The 8,174-nt window shown below is 36.7% G+C and overlaps 1 pseudogene across 1 annotated transcript; it reads left to right on the top strand.

The window, feature by feature from the left end:
* The first annotated feature begins 5,078 nt into the window (after positions 1-5,078).
* Positions 5,079-6,431, top strand: LOC143591369 (putative carboxylesterase 18 pseudogene; annotated as a pseudogene). The gene is made up of 2 exons (XR_013145655.1): positions 5,079-5,837; positions 5,943-6,431. The product of XR_013145655.1 is annotated as a putative carboxylesterase 18 pseudogene (transcript).
* Positions 6,432-8,174: the final 1,743 nt, after the last annotated feature.

Here is an 8,174-nt window from a genome sequence, read left to right as displayed (position 1 = left end):
AATAAAAAACATTTAAAAATTCATGAAGAAACGAGACTTAATTCAATTGGAGCATAATACCTTCAATTGCCATGATATTAGCATGAAATCATGCTTAAAATCGAGATGTATGATTGTGTATAATGAAATCGATACTAAATCAAGGACTTATGGAATCGAATTTACAGAACTTATCTTCGTCACACGTGATAAACGTGGATTAGGTATTCCGACGAAGAAGATGACGGTGAACTGTTAATTGAAGAGAGTTATGGTAATTGGAGATTTAGGGTTCTTCATCAGGCCATCCAGGGGAGAAGACACACAGGGGAAGCCGTATGATGTGTTGAGATGTATTAGAAATGCAATTTTACAAAAATAACCCTTTACTTAGGGGTTCTCTAGTTCTCTCTCAAAAAAAGGAGTTCTCTATTGATCCTTCTCATATATATATATATAAATCATAGCCATTGGATCATGTTAATCAATGGTTGAGATTTAAAATTACCAATACCTGACATAGTTTCCTAGAATTGTTCTTTCACCATAATTTGTAATGTCATATGTCTAAAATTTGTTGGTTCTTACCTTTCCTGGGAAACTCGTTATTTTTATTTGAACCCTTTTCTCTCTCTCTCTATATATATATATAAGGGTTCAACTAAAAAATAATTGTTTTGTGAGAAGTGTGAGAAGACTTTAAAATAAGGTACACCAACTAAATAAGACACTATAACATGTAAATACAAACTATACAACTTTTAGAAACTTTCAATCTCAATCACTAGATCCTAGATCCAAGGGTGTACATTTATTCTTATGTTTCTCATGAAACTATTGTTTTTTACATTAATTCTACCCTATATATACACATTACTATATATATATATATATATTACTATATATAATACATTTAAGCGAGAGAGAGTGTATTGAAATTAAGAGTTGTATAACATATAAAGCATCCTGTACAAGTCTTAATGCATCTTTGAGAAATGGCGGTCCACTAAAGCTTTCAAAATTCAAAATCAAACCCTAACCAGATGTAAAACATCTTATAGCCTCTTTCTCCAAGTTTATATTTTTTCCCTTTCTCGTTCTTTTGAAACCCTACCTTCATCGTCTTAAGCCAAGGTCAAGAAGATGAAGTTGCATCCAAAAATCATTCAAACGAGCAAGGATATTTGGCTCAAAACTAACGGTGGACGGAAGAACAGTCGTTGGAAAATCATCATGAGTCATCTATGTAACCCATTTCTTCATATTCCATGTCAAACACAACTCATGAAAAAAGAAAAGCAAAGTAGGGAAGAACAGTCATTAAAATCTCATTTTCCCCTAAAACCAAATTCGAAAACCTATTTCGTTTCGGGGCTTTTCAGTTATGTTTTGAATTTTAATGCTTATGCTGATTATTAAACCTTTTGATGCATTATTTTTGAAAATGCAGGTGACTAGCCCATTTACCCAATTTTGCAGAATGTTTGTTGATGCACAAATTCATTAGGAACGCCATTGAAGTGTTTCTGCTAGCTAAGTTTATCCAAGGTAATATTTGCCTTTCCTATAATGTACCTGTGAATGGGTCAATGTGGGTTACGTTTTACGTCTAATGGTTATGTATTAACAAAAGATTTAATTTTGATGTTACAAGGAAAATATTCAAATAGCTCAAACTGGTCAATAGTCACTTTTAGTGTTTTTTGGATATTGAGCATAATTAGATTTATTTTCAGTTTGGTTATTGAATTATTTCTACTGTTTTGTTAATTTGGGGGACCTTTGACCATACTTTTTTGTTTATTATTTTGTGTTCTTTTGGGAATATTGTTTTCTAACTATTTGAAGGATGCTTATAAAAATTCCAACATGAGGTTGTCTATTATAATTTTTATGAAAACCTCATGACTTAATTTTTGTTTAAAAGAAAGCAATTTTAACTTCATAACTGTAGATACTCTATATGGATCTAACAACTTTACTCGGATCAATCCGTGTTGTTAGCTAGCGGAAATCACTAACAACACTCGGATCTCGGATCTTAGTCTTGAAAAACAAAAAGAGAGAAAAGAGAGAAAGTAAGAGAGGTTGTTTAAGTAGGCATTTTATTTCCAAGGGTCGTTGACTAGAATATGAAGTATAAGTTAGTATATATACTCCATATCTAGGTCATTACATGGGCCCAAGTGGGCTTTCCCATTGGGCTTTTACCGAACAAAATAAATGTACCAAGGTACGTAATACACTGAATAATAGCAAATATAAAGATATACAAAATTCTAATACTAATATAGAATATTAGCCCTACAATCTCCCTCTAAGATTTAGTATGTCTAGGAACCTTCACCAAGTTCCTTGCTCCGTCTTTATTTCTTGAAATCTAGTACTTTTCTTGATCCAAGAGCTTGAACGAGATGGGATCTTGAACAATTCTTTATTTTTCGACCTTGAAGGCTTGAACTTCAATATGATTTTCTAGGAAGGATCGGCAGCAACAAATTATAGAAACATCATATGCGGGAGGGTCGACATCTAATTCTCTTTTGTTGACTTTCTTAAGCCGACTTGTGTGCTTCCTTTGCCTTTTGACTGTTGTGTCAGTTCATTTTTGGGTTCAACCGCAATTTGTCACGCTCTAGTCTTCTTTAAAGCACTTCAGACACGATTATATTTTTAGGTTTTAACAACAGTTTCTATATGTAAGTCCCCCGGGGGCGTCGCTGATCGTTACGAGATCCGCACGAGGTCTAGGAGTGCGGAATCCTCCTAGACTCGTTTAATGGTGTAGGAGACGAAGAATACGATTACACATAAACAAACACACGAATGGGATAAAACGAATATGCAGATCCTTTATATAACCATAACACGTTAAATACCGAACAAAAACAAAAAACACGGCCGACCCGAGGTGAGCTCTACCTCGGGTCTGCCCACACGACACTCTCTAGATGTTTCTCTTTAAACAATGACAACTACACAAATACTCTCAGTTTTTCTGGATACAAAACCCTAAACAAGAGACACATATATATAGATAACCAACTTCGCGGGCTTGGGCCTGGGCCTGTAGGCGAAGTTGTTCTAACTTCGCCTATGGTGAAGTTGTTCTAACTTCACCACTTCGTCTCCGCTGGTCAGAATTGCATAGCGACGGTCACAAAATGCACCAACAGACTCCCCTTTGGCCGTTGCTCTCATTTCTAACAAACACAAAAGATCATCTGTTACAAACATGCATCAACACTATACCATAACGAATGGAACCGGTACTATCCGAATTCACGTCGACACACCGTAGTAATGCTCGGGTTTTACCAACGCCGGTGTTTCAACGCTAGGATTTCCCAGCTACCTAACGCAACGTGGCGTATTTTTTTTATTTTTAGTTTTTTTGTTTCATTTAGTACAGTTATCACAATTAACGTAATAGAACCGAATAAACGACAATTGCTTTTGTTTGAGTACGGTACCATAAGGAAGCAGATGGAAACTAACCGAATTTGCATACACTTGCCGCATCAACCCACCTGATCGAAAACGAGCGTGTTTTACCAATGCGCAAGTTTACCGACCAATGCCCGCCCCCAATTGGCCATTGGTCCAACTTCTTTTTTATATTCTATTTTCATTTTTAAGCTTAAGTACCTTGATGAACGTAACTGAAACCAACCGAATTCGTGTTGAGTTACACTACTAGAAAACAATGCAATTGCGACGGTCTTTCTGGTCACAAAACGGCCGCAATTGCCCTGTAGCAACCGTTTTGCTACCAAAAAAGTGATCGGAAAAACGCAGGTCGCTATTGCTCTATTGTGACCATTTTGCGACCGCTATTAGGTTTTTGCGATCACTACTGGTGCAGTTGGAAATCTTGCTACCAATGTTGCGGGTGCAAATCCTGCTATCACAGTTACGGTGCAAATCTTGCAACCATTATTGCGGTGGATTTGGAGTTGGGGCCTTGGGTTTGTTAATAAGAGATTTGGGGTTGATGGTGATAGTTCGGTGGAGATTTGGGGTTTTTTCATAAGAGATTTGTGATTTGGGGTTTATTTTGCTTCGCTGATTAGATGACCGACAACGTTAACGCTTTAATATGATACACCCAGCAAAGTTTTTAATACATGGATTACATTTTGCTACCGCTAAAGCCATCACAATTCATACATCTTTCCTGCCAATCCCAGCAACCGAAAATAAATAGTTGTGGAAACTCCGACCGCTTAGCTGTTGTAGCAAGTAGCTACTATTGATTTGTATTTGTGTTGCCGCCGCTTTGGTACTGGATAATTGTTCGGTTGCTAGATTTGTAACTGTCTTGCCACCGCATCTTTTTTGGTAGCTAATTTTGCAACCGCTTGGATTTCGGTGGCTAGTTTTGCTATCGTTTTCATTTTGGTTGCAAAACGGTCGCAAAATTGGCAACCATATATTTCGTTTGCAAGTTTTGGTAGCATTTGCCTAGGTTTCTAGTAGTGTTACCCCCTGAATCAATGTCAAGGATCGACAACCCTTGAATTTTATCGCATAAAAATATCGTTTTAAATATTTTGTTTAAATATTTAAATAAACCGGGCTTTGCATACCAAATAAACATCGTTTTAAATATTTTGTTTGTTTTGTTAATTTTTTTATCTGTTAATTTGATATATTAATTTTTTTGGATTCTAACGTCAAATTTTACCAACGGTGTCTATACCATAACAAACGTAACCGATAAAACCGAATTCGCGTCTCACTGTCGTAACGCTGAGGTTTTACCAACACTGGTGTTTTGCTAGCTGTTGTGCCATGTAAAAAACTAGTTATTAAATAATTATCAAACTCGAGACGAAAATATACTAATAGTACACGGAGTATAAGCGACTCTTGTTAAGAAAAGATCGTTGTTTGCAGATAAATGAGGTGAAAGGATCGTTTAGTAGCTTATGTTACGTCCAAATAATATGAAGTGTCCTAAATAAATTCAAAGATTGGGAAGCTTCGTTTATTTATCTTGCTGGTTTCCTTTTTTGGACAAATGATTTTATTATAATTGCTTTGTTTGACAGAGAATAATGAAACTTTTTTGACTGACCGAATAATCAGACAACGCCAATAGGTTAAAGTTAAGCATGACTATAATTAAACAAACATTATCTGACTGAGAATAATCAAACTTGGTGTGACATAACCTCCTTTATTTTGCACTATAAATATAAGGATTTTGATCAGTTTACTCACACCCTGAATTCAATTAATCTCTCTATTTCTCATATCATTCAATGGAATTTGGAGCCAAAACTTCAACATCTATGTCCTTGCCTTGGAAAACACGAATTTCACTATGGGCAGTCGACATTATGATCAACCAATTGGCCCGGAAAGACGGAACAGTTAACCGCCGTCTTCTCAGCCTGGTAGATCCGCGGACCTCAGCGTCATCCAAACCCATCAACGGTGTCAAGACATACGATGTGGTGGTGGATCCAATTCGCAAGCTATCCTTCCGTGTATATGTCCCCATACAGTATGCCTTAGAAGGTCTTCCGGTGATGGTGTTCTTTCACGGTGGAGGTTACGCTGTCTTCTCCCCCAACGCGAGGTACGACGATCTCTGCGGGAGGTTTGCAAGAGATTTGCCTGCCGTAGTTGTTTCTGTTGATTATCCCCTTGCACCAGAGCATCGACACCCTACGCAACATGAATACGGGATTGACGTGTTGAAGTTTCTTGACATTAAAGAAAACAGAACAAAATGGTTACCGGAGAACGCAGATATTTCACGTTGCTTTCTTGCCGGTGATAGCGCTGGTGGAAACATGACGCATCATGTTGCTCAAAGAGCCTCCCAACTAAACTTTCAACAACTTCAGGTACGGTTATAAGTCCCTACATACAACACTGACTTAGTATATAACTACTTAGATGTTCCTTTTAAACGTTTATTATGCCACTAATTAACATAATGGGTTTTGAAGGTAATTGGCCTGGTGGCGATCCAACCATTCTTTGGTGGAGAGAAGCGGACAGATTCGGAGATAAGGCTGGATGAGTCGGTGCCTATCCTGTCATTGAAGCGGACAGATTGGTTATGGAACGCATTCATGCCGCTTGATGAACCCTACAACCGTGACCATCCTATCATCAATGTCAGCGGACCCAATGCTGTCGACATATCCAAAATTGATTTGCCACCCACCTTGGTTGTTGTGACCGGGTTTGATATTCTGCGCGACTGGCAACTAAGGTACCACCACTGGCTCAAGAAATCTGGGAAAGAAACATATTTGGTGGACTACCCGAATACGTTTCATGGTTTCTATCTCTTCTCGGAGTTGCCAGAATACGACCAACTTATATTGAACGTGAAGGGCTTCGTCCACACAGTCTTAAACAAGGTATGCTCCTTTTCTTTTCCCTCTGAATTTCATAAAGTAGTTTTAGTATTGAAACCTACAATTCATTGAAACTAAACACATGTCTAAGCTAAAAGAATCTCCAACCCTGAATGGATGAGTGCATATGCGTCTTTAATTTATGTGTAAAATTTGTGTTTAAAGCATTTGTTTGGCGCTAATTAAATGTGTTATTTGGCTACAGATTTAAAAGATCAAGATTGAAGTTCAATAAGAAGGATATCAGAAAGAACTATATAGCCTATATTGTTTGATTCTTTATAAAGTTCAGTTTAAATATCTTCAGTCTTTTGTTATTTTGAAAATTCTTTTTTCTTTTGTTTTGTATTTTTATATTGTAATTTTAATAGAATCATACCTATTTACTCTTCTATTCTTTTAATATAATTGATTATGTAATTAGTACGTTCAAATTCGCAAAATTTTAAAAGGAAAAAACGGAAGGAAAAAAAAACAAAATTTCCTGGTAGCATCTTGAAAGTAATGTGAGACGTGCAATTTATTTTAAAATAAAAAGTAAATTAGTGCTTTCGTCCATGTCTTTGTTCATTTGATTTATATATTACTTAAAACTTATTACCACCATAATGCATATCATTAAATTAACTTTAAAACTTAAAAACTAAATAGAACATATGGGGAAATATTAATATTTACAAATACTAAGATAATAATTTAATTTGTTTTGTTAGTTGGTGAAGTTTAAACCACAAATATATGTTTGTACATACATACTCGACGTTTTAGATGGAGTAATAAGATGGAACACGTATAAGACTTAAGAGCTTCATCAACAGTTTAATAAATGGGATATATATGGTAAACCTTCTTTGGTGATTTTCATAATATTACCTTGGACTATCATCATCTCTTAGATTTAGTGTTGAGCTTTACACCAATTTTGGCTACACCTTGTAGGTCCCGTGACCGGATCAAACAACAAAACAAACTAAGTACTAGTCGTTCTTGGATCAACCTCACAACTAGTTGGCGGAAACAACTAGTTGGACCGAGATCTCGGATCTTGTATGTGTGTAAGAGAAAACCGAAACTTGGAAGGAGGGTGAGGAGTTGAGAGAGTTTTAGGGACTTGGATAATTATTTGTGCAAAGGTTGGTTGGTGTATTCCATACACACACATTATATATGTGAGTATGTTATTCACCCATCTCATTACTAACAAGCCCAATAGGCACCAATTACATGAGGCCTCGGGCACAAAACATACAACCGTAAATAGACAAAATGTAAACTAATACGAGTTACAAATACGAAAGACTTAATAACAAAACTGGGCCTTACAATCTCCCTCTAGTCTTTGTTATTTGCTTTATTTTCTTCTCACCACTCGCATTTGGACTCATAGTCAAAAACACTATCTGGATCTTCTTCAAAAGGTTGATTTTGAACAAGAAATCTGACAAACTTGTTGAACTTTCCAATGATGGAGTCTGTGTTGTCATGACGGACATCTTTGACTGTGCAAAGGGGTGACTATATGAGTTTCCTCGGGTTGCGGAGTCCAAGTCCAGCAAATTCATGCTCATCAAAGAACGTGAGCTCGTGACTGCGAGTGCAATGCATGATGACATCGCCGATTTTGTTGTTGACTTTGACCTTGTTTGCATGCTTCCCAATATGCTCATGCTGTAGTATTTGATTATTCTTCTTGACCGACTTTTAGCAGGAGCAGCAACAGGAGCGACAACATGCATGTCAACAATTGGCTCAACATTCTCCCAGTTGGTGGTGTGTCGGGTTCAAGAGAACAGTTGATGTCGTCATCATCATCTT

The sequence above is a fragment of the Bidens hawaiensis genome, unplaced genomic scaffold, assembly GCF_021521415.1.
Source record: "Bidens hawaiensis isolate Kalapana, Puna unplaced genomic scaffold, B.hawaiensis_p1.1 tig00039591_1, whole genome shotgun sequence".
NCBI classification, from domain to species: domain Eukaryota; kingdom Viridiplantae; phylum Streptophyta; class Magnoliopsida; order Asterales; family Asteraceae; genus Bidens; species Bidens hawaiensis.
This window is presented reverse-complemented; position numbering and strand designations above follow the sequence as displayed.